This window comes from Thermobia domestica, chromosome 2 (assembly GCF_964235325.1).
Source record: "Thermobia domestica chromosome 2, izTheDome1.hap1.1, whole genome shotgun sequence".
In the NCBI taxonomy this organism is placed as follows: domain Eukaryota; kingdom Metazoa; phylum Arthropoda; class Insecta; order Zygentoma; family Lepismatidae; genus Thermobia; species Thermobia domestica.
Genome location: NC_137455.1, coordinates 73,631,100 through 73,652,739, shown reverse-complemented (window position 1 = coordinate 73,652,739; position 21,640 = coordinate 73,631,100). Strand labels below are relative to the sequence as shown.

Sequence of the window (21,640 nt, the reverse complement as noted above, 5' to 3'; positions counted from 1 at the left end):
CACTTTCCTGAGTCTTGAACGAGATCAATGAATAGTGAGAATTAATAGGATTGTTCCATTGGAACGTAATATTCTATGTAAACCTGCCTAAGGAGCTAATCATAATATATCATCTATATGTTTAGAAGTTTTCTTTCTTCTTTCTTATTTGTACCGGTAAGTTACGAACATGTAAACTACGTACAATTGCAATAATGTTTAACCGAATGTAATACTAAACCAATGTAAAGAATCAAATTTATTCTGAAACAAGATTTCAAAATTTATAACCGTTCTTCTTAAGCTGTAATTCCAGTTTTTCTTTTATTTCAATAAATGATAACTTGAACTTTAATGTATGATTCCATTTCAGTAAGTCATATTAAATACCTAGATTATAGGATAATAGTAACATAAAGTGCCAGCTGATGTCGAACATGTGCTAGATGGCACAGTCGCTAAAATCTCATTGACGGACTACCACTTGACAAGAACCTGCTATTGCGTTAGAAATTCCGTTGCGTATGTAAATTAGAAATCAATCCTCGTTCGTTGCTTTAACAGAAATTAGGTAATTACAAATTCGCTATACTCATCATAAATTTTATTTGTGTTAAATATTTTTTTTTTATCCAATCTAAGATTGTGCATGGTATCTTCTCATTTATTTTTATGACGTGAAAATTGAACGTTTCAAAATTGGCGACCTCAGCTTTAGGATTTTTGTTTATTTGATAATTTGTGTTAATATGTGAAGCTGATGTTTCAAAAATTGGCAATTTCAGCTTCAGGATTATTACTATTATTTGTTTTTAAATGTCTAGTAGGTAGGACTAAAATGAGATTTTAGAATAATTAGTGGAAGTATTGGGATAAGACTGAGAGATGCGTGACTCATATTCTGATGTAAATAGATGATGTTCAGTGATTGTGTTTATTGTCAAGAAAACTTAGATCGAAACAACGTGAAAACAATGGCATGTGCGAATTGTAGGAAAGAAGTTCACTTTGACTGTCTGAAACTATCACAGCCCGGAGTTGAACGAAGTATTAAAGTAGACTTATGCTGGGTTTGTGTTCCATGCCAACAACGCATAGTTAATACTATGGATGAGTTATTTGGGCAGATAATTTCCGACGTGAAAGCATTTAAGCACGACTTGTCATCTTGTGTGAAATCATTTAAAAATGAAATATCAAATGAAATGTCATCGATAACGTCGTCAGTATTAACTTCTGAGAACGAAGTAACTGAACTCGCTACTGAAAAACTAGAAATAAGAGCTATGGGGTCATGTGTAACTGATAGTGTTGAAGGCACAGATACACAATTGGGAAATAATAATGTCTGTGGTGTCTTAGATAAAATAAATGATAATTTGCGAAATAATATGGCTGCGATAAGAGCGCCTGAGCTTAAGTCTCATTTAAATGTTGATAATGTTAATTTAAAAGATGAGACTGATCATTATTATAATGATGTAGATGTAGTGATAGATTTAGTTTGTAGTAGTAGATGTAAGGTGATAAATGTTAATAAATATTTATTAGATGAACCCCAGATAAGGAATGATACTGTTAACAATAGCTCTTTCATGCATGTTTCATATGGAAAAGATACATATTATAGAGTAGCGAAGTCTAGTACAGTAGATACTATGAAGCTTCACGTGTTAAATGGTGATGACGTTAATATTTTCCCTTGTAGCAGTGACAAAAGAATGGGTAGATTTCGGAAAAAGAAGAAAAAGATAGGGAAGCTTAACCTAATAGTAATCATAGATGTTAAAGTAAATAGATCTAAGATATTTCTATGGTTGACAGGAAATTGCTCTAGCCAAGGTAGGAGACATATGCTGATCGAAAAATATTGTTGGAAGTGGCTAGAAGCACTTTGTAGGATTAGACAGGCTAGAATATCACCGCCTGTATTAGCTCCTCCAATAACTGAAAATTGTAACCTTGAATTTTGTTTTTGTTTCTTTCGTTGTGGTTATAATTCATTAAAGTTATGCTTTGTGACGTTTTCTAACTGACGTAGGAGGTAAAATATTATATATATAGATTTGCAATAATAGAATGGGGATTTTAGAACCTTGATTTATAAATTTCTTGCCAGTGGCCTTATTTAAGTTAAGAATAAGCTTAAAATTTAAACCTAAGAACTAAAATTCTGTAAAAGAACGACAAGTTGACTCAAGTCACTCCGAGCAGTGGTCATAAAAGAAAAAAAGTTTTAAAATTTCTTATCGTGCAACTAGGCTTACGGGAAAAGAGTTTTCCAATGAAAAGGATTGATTCTTAGAACTAACTTAGAATATTCAGGATTTTTTTTTTTTTTGCGTACCAGTATATTATGTGGTACCGGAAATGAATAATTTAACGGAATAAACCTACCTGGTAGCCAATCCTTTTCGGGTCCAATGATGATTTCTCCGTATTTCTTCAAACGCACTAATAGTGATTACGGTCACATCTTTGTTGTATTGCCGTATTCTTCTGTTGTAGCGAAGTCAGTTGTTAACAATAACAATAATCACAATAATGTTTCCCAGTTCGTTAGTAACCCAGTTCTTAATTCGGGTAAATAGATTGAGCAGTCGTCATTAAGAGAAGGCGATGGTTACTTGACTGAACTTCTCTCTTCAAAATATTATTTGAATTTAAAATAAACTCGTTCAGAGACGAAGTGAATTTGTATTACCCTCTTTGAAAAATATTGACGTACCTTGTTTTGAAGGAAGAAGAAGGAAATACAGCAATTTGAAATTTTGAGAGATTTCCTTCCCCTTTCTTTAAATTGTAATACAAATACAAATAAGATGTATCCTGAACACAGGAGTCGAGCTGAACTTTCTAAATTATATTTGGCAAACCTTACCAAAATTCTTTTCGTTTGACTAGGTTCAACCTGTGCTCAGTGTACATTTAAATGCGTTTGCGGGAGAAAAGTAGTTTCTCAGTGTGCCGGAAATTTGGAGGCTGGATTATTGTTAGGTTTACTTCTTTTTACGATTTGTTATGTTTTAGTTCAAACTTAACTAAACATTTTGAACATTTGGAAACCCTGTGAATCTCCTGCACTTAGTCAATCGAATTTCGACAAACCATTTCATATATTTTCAGATATATTCGTTAGAAAATCTGGCGGGTTATTTGGCTCAATATGACGATGATGGAGAACTTTTGGTCATCGAATACGCGAGTCGAAAATTAAAGCTTCATGAAGTGTCTTACTCGATTTTTCAATTAGAGTTACTAGCTGTTTTGTTCCTATGTGAACATTTTTCGTATTATATATTAGGCAGGAAGGTGACGGTTCACTGTGACAATAGTGCAGTGACCTATGCTTTCACTTTGCAAAACCTTGATCCTAGAACGACCAAAATTTTGTTGAAACTCCAAAGGTTTGATCTCCGATTTGAGCATATCAAGGGAGTAGATAATAAAATTGCAGATATATTGAGTAGGAATTCTCCTGAACTCCCTGCCAAATCGGAGGACTATCACGTAAATTTCATTAATTACAATGAAAATATTCTGTTTGATACCAATGAGTTGGAGCGAATGCAAGCATCGGACAAGTACTGTCGTGAGTTGAGAGCTAAAATGAATTCGGAATCTGCGAACTCTAGAATCAAGGTTATAAATAATCTAATTTATATTCAAAATTCAAAAACTAAGAATTGGCTGCTGGTGATTCCACAATCTCTGATTGAAAGAACAGTGAAACACATTCATGAGACAGGACATTTTGGCGTTGCTAAATGTGTAAAATTAGTGCAAGATTTATTTTTTTTGGAAAAGTCAAAAACAAACGTTTCGAAAACATATAAATGATTGTGAATCGTGCGCGCGAACGAAATTTTCGAACAGAGCTATCTCTCGCGAAGATTTGCATATTGAGGCAGATAAACCACATAGCAAGGTGTGTGTTGATCTCGTGGGTAAGCTCCCATGTAGCTACGGATATTATTATGTATTGTCAATTGTTGATGTTTACTCCAGATTCCTTTGTTACCTACCTTTAAGAACAGCAACTACAGCTGAGATTATTCGAACTTTAGAGAAAGATTACTTTTATATTTGTCCATACCCAAATTATATCGTCTCTGATCAGGGCCCACAGTTTATTTCTCAGAGGTGGAAGGATTACTGTAAGGAACATCAGATGCAGCATATTCTGATTTCTCCTTATAACGCACGAGCGAATGGAATTTTGGAGAGATCCCATCGTGATTTGAATAGGATCATCAGATTGCTATGTAGTAATAACCATACCAAATGGAAAAATGTCTTGAAGGTCGCACAAGACCTGTTAAACTATTCATACAATAGTTCCATCACTTGCACACCCGCTGAGGTGTTCATTTCCTTTTCGGCTGCAGATAGGTTTCGGGAGAAATTTCCTTGGCCTCCTGAACTTCAAAATGTAGAAAATTCAAAGAGGTTGATACAAGTAGAACCTCGTTTGTTGTCAAAAAGGAAGAGGAAACTGAAAAAGAATGTAGTTGAAATTAAAGAAGGGAATCTAGTCATGGTGAAAACTCATTTTCTTTCGGACGCTTTCAAAAAGGTCACGCACAAATATTTTCCTGTGTTTACAGGGCCTTATTTAGTGTCGAAGGTTCAACATAATTCCGTATTCTTAAAGGATTTAAAGGGGAGAGAAGTGCCAGTCCAAAATTTAATGAATGTTAAATTGTTTAATTGTTCGGAAGAGAAACGAAATGAGTTATTAAAAGATTTCGAACAACTTTAACTTAAAAAAAAAAAAAAAATTTTTTTTTCGAGGTCGCTGGGAAAAATGTAACGTACCCTTTTACCGGTACTTTACATTGTTATTGTTTTACCGGTATTTTACATTGTTATTTGTTGTGCTGTTGTTTTGTTAAATGGTCCCCATTTGGTATAGTCATGCCATTAGCTCGTATACATGTTTTATTTGTTTTTACGTGTTAGCTATTAATGTTAGTTATTCAAATGTTTCTTTACTGTTAATACAAGTCACCGGATGGTGAGGTTATTCTATGACTGTCCACTATATTTACGTATAACTAATATCAATTACAAATGATTTAATAATATATCGGATTCTTCTAAATTTGCTAGGTAGATTCTATTAACACTGCAATAGTAAAATGCTTATTTACATAACACTCACCCATGACGTAACATAATTAGTCGTGTCGATCATCGGTCCTTTGCATTCAATTGTCTTATGCGTGTAGCATGCTGTGCAGCATGCTGGGAAACAGGGCCAAGATGGCGATAATCGGGTGAGAAGACATGAAAATGCACTGGATGCCGATTGGTGTTCTTCAAGTGCATGGACAGACACGACTAGGTGAGAATTATCAATATTCTGTTCTTAGTTTGATGAATTATGTGTCTCATTAAATATATTATATATATTAATACTTCACTAAGTTCTTAAATTTCAGGGAAGTAATAACATCAAAATATTAAGTTTTACAATATAAAAAAATATGGTGTAGTTGAGTTATGTAGTCGCCAGGTATTGCATGATGCTCAGCCATTTTTACTGTGCTACAAAATAGGCGACCCCCTTCGGTCATCCATGATAATTTAAAATTTAAATACGTAAAACGTACTTTTAGGACTCAACCTCATCAAAATTTGTGTTTTGATCCAACCTAGAGATAATTGGAATAAAAGAATTGGATGCCGAAGGCTAAATTAATCTTTAACAATTTCGGTAAACGGTCGCCTGATGAAACCGCCTATGGATGCTGAAAATAGTAGGTGTCGGGTGGTTTAAAGTTGGATATATAATCGTCATTTCTTCGAAGTGTGCAGTTTCCATTCCGTAACGAAAAGGCAGAATCCGGAGAAGTGAGGAGGATACAACCAACGTGTCATAAGGTAAAAACTTTCCTTACTTATTTATCCTGAATCGGGAACCATTCAGATTGATGACAGCAAGGGTACCAGTGGTGATATAAAACCTAAACTATTTGCAACTTAATGACAGTTTGTGAAATTTTTATTCGGTACATCAATAGTACGACAAACATGTGTAAATAAAATCTCGTGTTGTGCCACGCATTTAACAGGATTATCGTAATACTTCCATTAATATAATTATTAAGACTAACATCATTATTGAATTTTTAGTATGCATTCGGTAAAATAAACTTAGCTTTCGGTACAGATTTCGAACGTGATGTCCTTATGTAGTTTCAAGGTTAGGTTAGTTATGCTCGACTTGTCGTTTTTTTTCTTCCTTTTCCTTAAATATATTGATCCATAGAATAAAATGTCATGTTCACAGTATAATCAGGAAAGGGCTAAATATTGATGTATTTTTTTTTTCTCTTCATATTCATTTGTATATATATATCATATTCATTTATATTAATAGTCAATGTAGTTTTTGTTATGTTAGAAAATGTGACCCAATGTCATAGAAACAAATTTAAGATATGCTACGAATATATGTTATGAAATGATTCCTAAGGAGGAATAATAATTGTAATAATAATGTAGTATATAGAAGTGGAGATGACATAAATGGGCACATATGCAGTGCGTGACGGAAGTGCACGGAGCATATTTTTCTTCATAATTCTTTTCTTCTTCACACTTTCCTGAGTCTTGAACGAGATCAATGAATAGTGAGAATTAATAGGATTGTTCCATTGGAACGTAATATTCTATGTAAACCTGCCTAAGGAGCTAATCATAATATATCATCTATATGTTTAGAAGTTTTCTTTCTTCTTTCTTATTTGTACCGGTAAGTTACGAACATGTAAACTACGTACAATTGCAATAATGTTTAACCGAATGTAATACTAAACCAATGTAAAGAATCAAATTTATTCTGAAACAAGATTTCAAAATTTATAACCGTTCTTCTTAAGCTGTAATTCCAGTTTTTCTTTTATTTCAATAAATGATAACTTGAACTTTAATGTATGATTCCATTTCAGTAAGTCATATTAAATACCTAGATTATAGGATAATAGTAACATAAAGTGCCAGCTGATGTCGAACATGTGCTAGATGGCACAGTCGCTAAAATCTCATTGACGGACTACCACTTGACAAGAACCTGCTATTGCGTTAGAAATTCCGTTGCGTATGTAAATTAGAAATCAATCCTCGTTCGTTGCTTTAACAGAAATTAGGTAATTACAAATTCGCTATACTCATCATAAATTTTATTTGTGTTAAATATTTTTTTTTTTATCCAATCTAAGATTGTGCATGGTATCTTCTCATTTATTTTTATGACGTGAAAATTGAACGTTTCAAACAGAAGAGAAAAGAAATAAGGGCGGAAATATCTAGTGAATCACCATTTTCAATGACCGCAAGGTCAATTTTTTTTATAGAGGGGGAGAAATAAGACTAATTTTTGAACTAAACAGAAGCATTTCACTTCAATTTGCTTCATTGCATACAGCCTACATTATAATTACACAAAATATATGCTTAAACTTTGCTCTAATTTAACTTAATTTACTTTCTTTATTTTTAAAGTCTGTAAATCCAAAGGTTAGCGCCCGGAGTTTTATGACAGCGGGTTAGAATTCTAGAACCTTCTTGATTATGCCGCCATACTGTGATTCAAGAACATTTTCCACTGTATTTCTTTTTTATTTTAAAAAGAAACTCAATTTTCATTCAAAAATACAGAAACTACACTTTTACGAGATTCAATTTTCAAAATCTTCCAGGCAACGATTACGAACCTGCGTCACTTTGGTGAGGGACACATCATCACAGGTGCATAGGTCGTCAAACTAAAATATACGCAAACTGATATGCTTCCTCTTACTGGTATAAATACAAGTCCGGAAGTATATAATAAGACCGACTGCGCAAAAAACACTAACCAACTTGTGCTAGGTGGTCACTAAAAAGCAAGCATGCTATCTAATCGAGTTAGGGCAGGAATGTATCATTGTGGTGGTGGAGGAGCGCATCCGTAGGGAGAATGCGCATTAGCGACTGACGTTATGCACATAAACGATTATACCAAGAGTTAGTTTATAGGTCTAATATATTGACAGAAATACACTGCTAGTGGCTCTTACACCCTTTAAGAGGGTGCACGCCCCCTTCTAGATTCGCCACTGCTGGCTACCAATAGCTTTTCGGGGTTGTAACGCAAGAGCTTTTTGTTGTTATTAAACTGACCTCATGCAAAATTCAACAACCAAATTACTAAATATTATTCAGATACTCTCGTAAATTATTTAGTAGTTCTCTGTCACTCTGTAACTCATTCACAGATATCTGTAACACTTTACTGCATTTTTTTAAAAAAGAACAATGATCAGAAAATTTAGCCACACAAGTTTAATCTAGCCTGCTTAACGAATCTGATACAAACAACATTTAGTTTTCTACTTAGTATTCGGTAGCACGAGTTAAAATCATGAGGATCGACAAGGAAAACACAGGTGAAGAAACAAGAAGGCGTGGTGAATGAAGAAAACAATTCGGAACTCTCAGTTGATCTCTAATATGCTAACATAACTATTTAACATTGTACTTACCTTCCCTAGGAAATTCATAGACCACTTATGTACTATTAGAATTTTTCAGTTGTGTTCAAAATCATCCATAAATTACATTAGTTAATACAAACACATTCAACTGTCTGTACAATTCTCCATCAGCTGACAAAGCCGCCATTCACTCAACAAGGTTCAAGGTTCAAGGTTCAAGGTATTTTCCTTCCTTTCTCCTCGGAAGTTTGGATCCTGGAAAAAAAGAAAAAAAGTAAGTACTGTTTTTTTTTTTTTTTTTCTCATTTAACGTTTTCCATTTTCTTTTTCCACCAAAATTCAAGAAGTTCTTTGGTTTTTTCCATTTCTTTCTCACTTAGTTCCCTTCCATTTACATTTACAAGATTGTCAGGGACAGAGTTGCCAGGTCGGAAAGTAAAAATATTTTCCAGACCCAGTTTAAAATATCTACAGAAATCAGTACTAAAACATCTTAAGAAAGGAAAAGAACTATATATATATATATATATATATATATATATATATATATATATATATATATATATATATATATATATATATGGGTGTGTGTGTGTGTGTATAATCTTCGTAGATATTTATTTAACTTAATAATTTTTCAGTACATTATTTTCAGAATGTTTAAATAGAATTGTACTCTCATTACTTTTGAACAAACTGGAGAACTGTGGAATACGTGGTAAAGCAAGGAACTGGTTTAGTTCGTACTTAAAAAATCGTAGGCAGGTCGTAGAAATAACGCATAAAGAATAACAACATTGTAGAAAGCTATTTATCAGATGAATTATATATAAAACACGGAATTCCACAAGGATCTATTCTAGGGCCATTGCTCTTCCTTTTATATATTAATGATTTTGAAAAAAGCATATCTTCGGCAGATGTCACCCTTTTCGCTGACGATAACACTCTGCTAGTAAGTGGAAAAAATGAAAAATTATTGGAAGAAAATGCTAGGCAAACATTAAGTGAAGTATCTCTTTGGATGAAGAACAATAATCTCTTTGTTAATGGTGAAAAATCCATTGCTATAAATTTTCATAACAAGTGCAGTAAACCAATATACCCTAACCTATATCTGAACCAAAATAAAATTAACTATACAACACACTGTTCGTTTTTAGGTCTTACTATAGATCATAACCTGACATGGGAATTTCAAATAGAGTTAGTTATTAATAAATTAAATAGAATATGTTATGCACTAAGGATTATTAGAAAGAAGGTAAATTTAAAATTAGCTAAAACCTTGTACCACTCGTGTTTTAACTCTATCTTGCAATATGGTATCATGTTCTGGGAAATTCAAGTCAGAGATTTAATGTTTTCAAAATTCAGAAGAAAGCCATAAGAATACTTTGTGATAAGAAGCCGAATTTTTCTTGTAGACATTTGTTTAAGGAGGTCAATATACTTCCTCTGGATAGTTTATATTTGTACCGTCTCTTTTTGTATTTGAAAGAACACTCATCGGCATTCGTAACAAATAAGGATGTACATAATCATAATACGCGAAATAAGAATGATTTTCATTTTGTAATCACCGGTCAGCAATGTATCAAAAAAGTGTAAGTTATGGTGGTGTTAAGTTGTAGGGGAGAGGTGCCGAATATCGCACCCATTTTATTTTTCGTACGTAGCGAAGCAGAAATAATTGAAAATGAAAACAGAACAAGGACAAGGCAAAGGATGGAGTGTTTGCCAACTCGTGTGATGCCTAGAATGCATTTCAATACATTACATACTTGTACATAACGTTTTAAACAAAAGTCTACGATTTTCCGAGTTGAAAACAAGTGTGCATAATATCGTACCCCGGTTCGATATTAAGAACACATTCTGTAAGGACATAATGTGCAAGACTTTGTTGCCGAAATAAGAACAAGAAGTTATAATGAGGCATGTAATTAAACAGAGGCTTCTTACATGTTAATATGCTACAACTATTAAGGCCTCTTACATGCTACAATTGAAAAAAAAAAAAACATGTTTGGTCTACATTCTAAAGCATACAACACATTCTTGTACAAATTATCCAGAAATGGAACATGGACATTGCAGAATAGCCTACATGTGTGCTACAAATTACAAATGAAACATCGAAATTGCATAGGGCTACACAGCTAGCAATATTCAATGAAATATGGAATGGATGCTTTGAGAAAACATTAGAAAAGATGTAGTTATAGAAGACGCGAAATAAAAAAACAATGCCGCCAATGCGGTTCAGTGTTCACGTCAAATTCAATGTGAAAGTGATTATTCTAATGTTCCAAACACAAATCACACACAAACTGTTTGTAGTCGTCAGTACTCGTGCATAGCTCATGCCACCAAGAGCTACACTGAATACAACGGATCCATTTTTCGCCTCCTTTGTTACGTGAAAATGTTCCGTTACAATAAGGACATTCTCAGTCTTCATTTTCGCTGTCTTTATCAGTTGACACTAAATGAAAAGACATATCCAAATCTTCATCACTGGTTATGCCAGGGCTTCTCTCCCGTGTTCTTTTCTTCCCCTTCTTTAACGTTTGTTTATTCTGTGTACGAACGTGTGTCCTTTCCAATTCGCTTTGCTGCTTTCTTTTCATTTTGCTTGACTGTTCCTTTTTGAGATGTGCATAGCAAATCTTCAGTGAGTTTATTTTTGTATGGTGAGCTTGTTAGAAGAGTAGCAGAACCACCTCGTCTTCCTCTAGACATACCAGGATTAGGCACATGATGAGGCACTGGACTTACATCCGATGGTAAGACGAGTGACGATGCACTGGAGGTGCATCCATTTGAAGAATGCGAAGACTGGTTGAACGTATCGGTGTTTCCTAAATAACTGCCTTCAAAAGTCGTTGAAGAGTGAGCAGCAGGTGACTCATGCAGGCCTAATGCTGTAGATGTCTTGGGGTCTTCTGTTGGTGATGTAGGCCTAAGTGTTCTCACGTGTGTGGAAGTCACAGTCCCTCCGTTTACTGCTTCCTTGCTGACTTCTTCGTTTACTTCAGCAATGTATTCATGCTCAGGAAATATATTGCGATCGCAGGGATACAGACCAGTCACTCGATATCCATTGGCAGCTACTTCAATTGTGGCAACCTTTTTGTAACCTTCTCCGAACAATGCTGCAACTTCGTAGTGGGTAACTGCTCTGTATTTGTTATGTTTGAGCCATGTCTCTATTGGTTGCGCATAATATGTCTTCAGTGGTTGCATAAAAGCTTTGTCGAGAGGTAGCAATTTATGTGTCGTGTCTGGTGGCAAAGAACAAATGTGAACACCATTCTCGCGTGCCAATTGAAGCAACCTAACATTGCTCAAATGTGAGTAATGGTCATCCAGAATAAGAATAACTGGATTATCTTTGGAGGGTCTGACGTTCGTTAAGAACTGCTTCTGGAAACATTTAAGGAAACTATCAATTTGTATGCAGCCTGAGCTGTGGCAATGAGCGATGGTGCCATAAGGGGCACCATCCAGAAGTTCCTGCTTCATATTCTTTCTAGAATATACAATAAGGGGTGGCACAAAATGCCCTGACACACCCATGCATGAAACCACTGTGGATAGGGAACCACGTTCCGCGGACGAAACTGAACCAACTTGCCTTTTTCCCTTTAAGAGCAATCACCTTTGTTGTTTTGTGCTGGACGATGGTAAGGCCTGTTTCATCAACGTTGTAAATTTTTGTTGGGTCATAATGCACAATGTCAACCAGTGCTTCGTATATATAAAAAAATGCATTAACCTTTTCTTTAGTGAACCCCTTAAGTCTAGCAAGACTTGTCAGTTGATGTTTTCCTAGAGTGAGTTTTGGATTGCGAGTCATAAAGCCACGAAACCATTTAGCACCAGCTGACTAGTCGTTCTTCGGAAATGGATGCGGAATTGATTTCAGCGAGTTGAAAAGCTAAAAGTTTGATATGCTTGGCCGTTAAACCAAAAAACACAGATTCCATATCTACACAATACTTCACTAATTCACTTTCCAGATTGTACCCAAGAGTTGGTTTTTGCCCTAACCTAATGGAAACTAGCTTATCTATATCCTGTTCGGCAAAACCCACACGGAACATGCCCTGTACAGCCTTATGTGACATCATTCCAAGGTGAAAAGTGCTATTCGTAATATCGCACCCGTGCGGTATTTGGAACATATACAGGGTGCGATATTCGGCACAAGTGGGCATGCTAACATGGCGCCTACTTCTACCAACACATTTGGTATCCACTTCGCAATATACACTTTACACTATAACTAGGTAGTTACACATACCATTTATGCACTAATTATATGATTATATCATACCTTTGACTGCAGAATATATCGTTGACGACAATCTTGCAAAATATTTTGGCCTTCACCAAAATTACAACAGCTGGTGCTTTTCTTCCACCTGCACACAGCACGGCGAAACTCTGTCTACTGGAGTAGATACCTCAACCGATTAAAGTACACATGTTAACACCAGAGTGCAGCACTCCCCGGCCGAAATCCAACGGGGTACGGAATTAGGAAGGGGTGTGATAATCGGCACTTCTCCCCTACAACATGTTGCCTATTGATATAAAGTATGAAGAAAATATGAAAAGGTTCAGACAAAAGTTAAAATTATTTCTATTAGAAAATTCTTGTTATATGATTGAGGAGTACGTAAATATCATGACAAGGTAATATTACTTTATTTTACTCATGTAAATTTTTTGTACATATGACGCATGTTACACTTACTTGAGGACATTCCTCGTACTTGTAAGTTCATACAAAAGAAATAAATACAATACAATACAATTATAATAGACACTGTTACATACAGTAATGATTTTAGACTTTCTGGGGGGGGGGAGGCAAGGGTGAAAAAGTATTATGAAAATTCTGGGAGTCAACATTGAGCACAAAAGGATATATATCAAGGACATATAAAACTTATATAGAGGGCGTTTCAAAACAACACCGACAAAGTTTGGGAGGTGTGTCCTGACACCAAGATAAGACAAAAGTATAGAACAACTTGGGTGCACAAATGCTTTCTTTCGGAGTTATAGGCTACCAAAAACATGAAAAAATGAACTTTAAGGGCGGTATTCAGAGAGAATTCGTTAATCAAGTGTTAATAATAGTAATAATAATAATAATAATAATAATAATAATAATAATAATAATAATAATAATACATTTTATTGCAGAAACATCTGAGAACTTCAGATGTATTACAATCGTCAGAAATGGAAGTTGAAATGTTTAGGGTTACATATATAACATACCATAATATACCATAATATAAACAAAAATCACTGGATAACAGACGCAAATATTTTAACTATCAATTTTGAGTTCAAAAAATTCTTCAACACTATATACCGGTATACAATTATTAAGAAGTAATTTCTGTACTTCTTTTTTAAAAGCCAGAAATGGGAGTTCTCTTAGAAATATAGGAAGAAAATTATAAAATTTAACTGACATATAGTAAAAGGTCTTTTGCGTCTTACTATATTCACATCTAAATAATCCTAAACGGTTCCTGTTTCTAGTTTGATAGTATGAGAGCAGGGCCGGCCTTAGGTGGTGTGGGGCGCGAGGATTACAACTAACTTGCACTAAGGTCTGTAGAACCATATATATATATATATATATATATATATATATATATATATATATATATATATATATATATAGATATATATATATATACTGCTTGAAAATTGCAAAGGAACAACTTATTTGTGGCACGTAGCATTCCAAGCAGCCGACAAATCACAGTCAAATGCAATGTAGAGGGCAAAGTTAAGTAGAACCTGTTATCTTTATAAAAACAGTGCACGAAAGCTTTGTATTCTGTTGAAAGTCCATGCAGTAAGGTGTTTGACTAAATAGGGCCGTAGGTGGTGGAACTCAGTTCTTTGAAATTCAGTGTGGTGGGGCAATAATTAAGTGGAAAATGGTTTCAAGACAGGATTTGAGTGCTTACGATCGTGAACGTGCAGTTGGATGGCTAGAAGCTAGTCAAAATGTCATTGATGTGTCAATAGCAATGGGAGTGTCGATAAGTGTAATCTCGCGATTGAAAAATGCCGCGGAAGGTGGAAATTCGATGCGAAAGTATGTCGATGGTTATCAAAGGAAGATCACACCTCAAGACTATCGATATGTATCGCCAGTGGCGAAAAGGAACAGTGCACTCCGCGTAAGATATCTACAGACTTTGCAACTGCTACCGGTACACATGTATCTGTCAGACCCATTTTGCGACGCTTAAATCAGGTTGGTTCATATGCACAGAAACTTGTTAAATGCATCCTACTTCAACCATGCCATTGTTGCGAACTGTTACAGTGGTGTCAGGAACATGTTGGTTGGAACCAGCAACAGTGGTCTAGAGTGATGTTCTCCGATGGATCCCGTTTCACTGTGACAAATAATTCGTTTCCGTATGGACTTTCTATTTATGGACGATAATGCGCCCCCAAAGAGGACCGCTGAACTATCTGACACAGTTGAACGTGAAGATATTACACGTATGCATTGGGCTGCTTACTCCCCGGACCTCAATCCAATTGAGCATGACTGGGATATCCGTGACAGATGTGTCTCTAAACAAACTCCCCATACCCGAACGGTGCAATAACTGACAAACGCCTTGCGAGATGAGTAAGACAATATCTACCAAGGACTCCTCCCTAGTTTAGTGGCCAGCATGAATAACAGATGCAAAATTTGCATTAGTGTGCGCGGAGGTCACACATCTTACTGAGGTATCCATATCTGTGTCCTCCTGGCAGGAAGACCTATTTTGCGTGGTTGTGTGGATATGCTCTAAAAACATTTTTTTCTTTTTCGTTTTCTTCTTTTTCCATGCGGCGCAATCTATACCATTTTCCAGTAGAATAATTGCACACTGTCTCTACTGTATATGTACTGCGTTTCATTTCTTTCCTCAATGTTTATTCTGAATTATTCCGAAAAATGTCACTGTTCCTTATTATTTCTCAAGCAATGTATATATATTGCGCTCTCCTTACTGGTCTAGTGGTCAGTGCGTGCGCCTGTAGTCTGTATAATCTTGTGCCCAAATCCCGGTGGGAGAGCACACAAAATTTAATTTTATAATCACTTTCTTTTATTAATCATTCTTCTCCTAAGAAGACATCCTCGGACGTCAATAATAATAATAATAATAAAATTATTATTTTCGTTTTATTTCAAAAGTTAAATAATAGAGAGTTTGCAATCAGAATTGACGGCAATCAAAATGTGCTATTAAATAGTGCGTGAAAGTTAATAGACTAAACATATATAAGGTACATTTTAATATAAAATTATTTATACTAAATCTACAACTAGCAATATTAGTATATCATATCTGAAAAGGACACATTCATAATAGCCTACTACTTGTTTTAGTGAGTCCCGAAATTTTGAAAAGTTGTTAAAACCTAAAATTACATTTTCAGCTCCCACATTATCAAACATTGAGGACTCCCGGAACCTCCGAAGATTTTAAAGTTGTGAAAAGAAACCTTAAAATTGCGTTTTAGTTTCACCATTTCCTTCCGAGGCAGGACCCCGGACTCATCCCGAAATGAAATCCTGCTTACGCCACTGTACATATATTAAATATACTAAATATCTATAGTACTATAGATTTTCATACTAATCTATTAAATACAATAGTGTATCAACAACTTAATCTAACAAGTTTTGACATGTATTTCGAAGAATTGAACACTTTTCGAAATTATTGCTCAAGAAACTGACCCCCCTGCCCCACCCTGCGGGTGGCCATGCATACAGCAATAATGTAATTATACTTTAAGATGTGTTTTCAAAATTTAGCAAAAGCTACCAACAATTTTCATATTATGGAAAATATAAGAGAATAACGTCTTAAATATGAAAATAAATAAGAGAAGAGAATAACAGTACCATACCACTTGGCCGGGGTCACCTCGAGCAGATGGCATGTATTTATTACATGTATTAAAAGCAAAATTTAGTCATGGGGATCACAACACACTTGTTTGGTCTAGGGCCTAATATCCTGTTAAAACGGCACTGGAGAGTAGATTAGACTGGAGAATTGAGTAGACGGCACTAGCACGGGGTCCGATTGGGAGCAATTGGTCCAATCGGCTTAAGACCGGCCGTGGATAAAAGTATTGGCCCTGGCTGTTGAAGTACTTGTCCCTCTGGAACACAACGTGGTGAATGGCTGTCTCGTAGAATTCCCTGGGGTGCCCTGCAAGCCAGTTCTGAACGTACTGCTGAACATCGTAATCCGAGGTGAATCTTTTGCACCCTCAAAACCTTTTTAAGAGGACCAAAAATGGCGTAACCGCAGGGAGAGAGGTCTGACTTCTATGGAGGGTGACCGAAAACCTCCCACTTGAATTTCTATAAATCTGCCCTGTCTGTGTTGGCCGTATGAGGTCGGCATTGTCATGGAGTAAAATGACCCCATGTGTGAGCTTACCTGGTCATTTCGATTTGATCGCTTGGCGAAGGTTGGTCAATGTTTGCGCGTAACTCTGGGCATTCACTGTTGTCCGTGCTGCAGGAAGTCTATCAAAAGGGGGCCGTCTTTGTCAAAGAAGAACATCAGTGTTACCTTTCATGCACTTCTATGGATGGCCTTGGATTTGTTTGGTGATGGTGACCCTGGATGCTTCCATTGCAGACTCATTTCGATTCTGGTTCGAAGTGATGAAACCAACAGGCCCGTATCCAAGGGGGTCTAGGGGGTCCGGGCCCCCTAAATTTTTACTGCCCCTCCTAAAATTTTCACTATAGACTTGTAAATGACCTATAATAAGGTGATGAACTATAATATGTTTGGATCGAGCCCCCCTAACTTCTACCGCCCAGCCCCTACATTTTGGGGCTGGCTACCGGCCTGGACACCAAGACTCATCTCCAGCCACCACTCGTGCCAAGAACTCATTCCCTTCTCTGGCATAGCGCTGCAGATGATCAAGACAGTGGGCAATTGGACATATTTATTGCTGTGGTTGAAGACTGGCACCCATTGCGCGTACACTTTGCGTCAGTTCAGTCTTTCCATCATGATGGTGTGATCTCGGCGGCTACGGCTTTTACTATAACTCTGCGGTCCTGGGTAGAGAGTGCACAATCAGCTGGACAATGTCATTGGTAATGCGGTGTGGGGTTCCAGACAGTGCATTATCGGCTAACGACACCCGTCTTTCCCTGAAGCGCTTGTGCCACTTCTTGACCCTTACAAGGGACATGCAGTGTTCACCGTAGACTTGTGTCATTCTTCGATGAATGTTCGTTCTCTCTACTACTTCCGCCGTCAGGAAACGAACATCTCTTTGCTCTTCCTTTGACGCCTCCATTTCACTGTTGCATGAAAGATTTGTTTCATCATGCATGTTGGAAGATTTTTTGCCCACACACGCACCAACATGCTGTCCAACTTACTACAAGTAATTTGAGAAATGTGGAGGACTGGGACCGGGAAGAGTTGAATGACAAGACAATATGATTGCTATCAACAAGTAGAACCATCGAGGTCTGTTAATTCTACATGTCAGTACACAGGAGTAAGCGTGAAAATAAAACTGGTTGCGATATATATTATTTACAGATAACTCCTCTCACCACGGCATAGCGCGTCCTCAGGTTGCGGATCGAGGAGAAGGCCTCTAGATATAGAGGTTAGCTGCGAATATACTGAATAAGCAGTCGCGGACAGACGACTAGGAGTGGTCCTCCAGCTTGGAGGTTTGGGTAAACTAACAACCTCATCCCGTAAAGAAAAAAGCACTTGTTCAGAAACATTCACAAAAGCCTCGGACAAGGACTGATAGCTTGGCACGACCTCAGCAAAAGAAAATGGACATGAGATTTGCAACATAGAATATTAGAAGTCTTTATAGGGCAGGCGCGTTAAAATCCGTAACGAGTGAGTGAGAGAAATATAGGATGGACCTAGCAGGAGTTCAGGAAGTTAGGTGGGAAGGAAATGGATCTGTAAATTCCGGAACTTTTATGTTCTTTTACGGGGAAGGAAATAAAAATCACCAGTTAGGAACAGGGTTTTTCGTTCACAAACGAATATTACCAGCAATTAAACGGGTTAAATATGTTACTGACAGACTTTCTTTTATTACTCTTAAGGGACGGTGGTGTGATATTATTATTCTAAATGTACAAGCTCCAACTGAAGATAAGGGTGACGATACAAAAGATTGTTTTTACGAAGAAGTGGAACGGATATTTGACCAACTCCCGCGATACCATATGAAAATTCTATTAGGGGATTTCAATGCGAAGGTAGGACGAGAGGATATTTTTAAACCGATTATAGGGAACTAAAGTCTGCATAAGGAAAGTAATGACAACGGGGTTAGACTCGTGAACTTTGCAACATCCAAAAATCTAATCGTGAAGAGTACAAAATTCCCACATCGCGACGTTCATAAATACACTTGGACATCACCAGACGGAAAAACACATTATCAAATTGATCACGTCTTAGTAGATAGAAGAAGGAAAACTAGCATAATTGATGTCCGGTCGCTTAGAGAGGCTGATTGTGACACTGATCACTACCTGGTAGTAACGATATTACGAGAGAGATTATCGTTCAGTAAAGGTAATATTCAATGTCCAAAAACGGAGATATTTAATTTAAAGAAATTAGAAGAGAGCCAGGTAAAAGAGGAATACCAGATTGAAGTTTCGAATAGATTCTCGGTTTTAGAAAACTCGGAGTGTACTAGTGTTGAGGATACTTGGATTGAAATTAGAGATAGCATTAAAAGTTCAGCAAAAGAAAAATTGGGACACGCGGAAATACTTAGGAACAAAACATGGTTCGACCAGGAATGCATTAAACTAGCAGAGAAGAGAAAACAGGCAAAATTACGCTGGCTACAAAATCCGAATGAGATAACTACACAAAATTTCGCAGATATCAGGCGGGAAACTTCCAAAACTTTTAGTACAAAGAAACGCGATTTTTTAAAGCTAAAATTAAGGAACTCAAAGATAATAGTAAAAATAATAATATTCGGGACATGTATAAGGGGATCAGTGAATTTAAGAAAGGCTATCAACCTCTTGCTTATATATTAAAGAAAGCTGACGGAACAGTTCTCACTCATAGGAATAGCATCTTAAATAGATGGAAAGATTTTTTTTTTAACGATTTGCTGAACACGCAGCCAAAAATTAATGTGCGTGGAGAAAAGGAGATACACACCGCAGAACCGTATATTCCAGAACCCAACCGAATGGAAGTAGAAACCGCTATAAAGAAATTAAAGAAACACAAATCTCTAGGTGTAGATGAAATTCCGGCTGAGTTAATTTTAGCTGGGGGCGAAAAATTGTGGAACAAGATACACAAACTCATTCTCCTTATATGGAACAAGGAAGGATTGCCACAAGAGTGGAAAGAATCAATCATTGTTCCAATTCACAAGGAAGGCGACAATACTGACTAATAATTATCGAGGCATTTCTCTTCTGTTAACATCCTATAAAATCCTTTCAAATATTCTATTAGCAAGATTGACCCCATACGCAGATGAAATTATTGGAGATTATCAGTGCGGATTTAGACGAAATCGATCAACTATCGACCAAATATTTACTATTCGCAAAATACTCGAAAAGAAGTGGGAATATAATAAATAGTGGTACATTAACTATTTATTAATTTTAGAAAGGCGTACGACTCGGTTAGGAGAGAAACATTATACAACGTTCTTACAGAACTTGGAATACCGAGAAAGCTAATTGGATTAATTAAGATGTGTTTAAATGAATCCCAAAGTAAAGTCCGGGTAGGAAAATTTTTGTCCATGAGCTTTCAGGTCGAAAATGGCCTGAAACAAGGAGATGCGTTGTCACCATTATTATTTAACTTTGTGCTGGAATACGCCATAATGAAATTCAAAGATAGCAACCAGGGCCTACAGTTGAACGGTATTCACCAGGTTATGGCATATGCTGATGATATAAATTTGATAGGGGATAATAGGAGAACAATAGAAAGAAATGTAGAGATCTTATTAAACGCTTGCAGGGACATGGGTTTAGAAGTAAAAGCAGAGAAAACTAACTACATGGAAATTCGTCGAGACAGTAATACGGCAAATTGTGGATGCATTGAAATATTAAATAATACTTTTGATAAAGTGGATAGTTTCAAATATTTAGAATCAATATTAACAGACGAAAATCATATTCACGAAGAAATTAAATGTCTTCTAAAAGCAAGGAATTCGTGTTAATATTCGGTTCAAAATCTCTTGTCGTCGCGAATGCTGTCGAAGAATTTGAAGCTTAAAATATATAAGACGATAATCATGTCTGTAGTTCTGTATGGTTGCGAAACATGGTTGCTTACTCTGAGGGAAGAACATAGACTGAAAGTATTTGAGAACAAGATCGCGAGAAGAATATTCGGTCCCAAGTGGAACGGGAATGGGGAATGGCGGAAACTACATAACGAGGAACTATATAATTTATACAGCTTACCCAACATTGTTAGGGTCTTCAAGTCTAGGAGGCTTAAGTGGGCAGGTCATGTAGCTAGAATGGAAGAAAGTAGAAACGCTTTCAAAGTCTTGACTGAAAGACCAATCGAAAAACGACCATTAGGAAGACTGGGCGCAGATGGGAGGACAATATTATGATGGATCTCGCAGAGATAGGAATACAAAGTAGAAACTGGATCCAATTAGCTAAGGATAGAAGTCAGTGGAGAGCTTTTGTGAACGCGGCATTGAACCTCCGGGTTCCATAGGCCATAGAGTTAGTTAGTTAGTTACCTGTGGAGATAACTCATCAGGGTCTTCATCACTGATATGTTCATGTAGGTTGTCTGCTTACGCGTGTTTCTTCCTGATGCGATAAAAATGAGTTCTTCCTAGTATCACAGGGGTGTAGCCATGGGGGAGCCATCGGGGCCAGTCCTCCCCAAATGATTTCATGGAACCCCGAAATGACCAGCTTTTAAAACATTATCGTAAGATTACTTCGCTTGAGTCATCTTAAAAATAACAAAATTTACATATGATTAATAATTTACGGTAAATTATTTACCGATCGAAAAATAGTATAGTATCTCTTCCGTGTAATAAATGACCAAAGGCGCAGCTTGCTTCCACAT

The 21,640-nt window shown here is 36.3% G+C and overlaps 1 protein-coding gene across 2 annotated transcripts in view; it reads right to left on the bottom strand.

Moving 5' to 3' along the window:
• Window positions 1-8,865, bottom strand: part of LOC145672765 (E3 ubiquitin-protein ligase MARCHF3-like) — a 48,602-nt gene extending 39,737 nt beyond the window's left edge. The window contains exon 1 of one of the 2 annotated variants that reach the window (XM_081741929.1): window positions 8,511-8,865. The gene's annotated coding sequence lies outside the window, so the exon portion shown is untranslated. Of the gene's footprint in view, window positions 1-7,700; window positions 8,400-8,510 lie in introns of those variants that run through there. The other variant, XM_081741935.1, reaches the window with a different exon arrangement.
• Window positions 8,866-21,640: the final 12,775 nt, after the last annotated feature.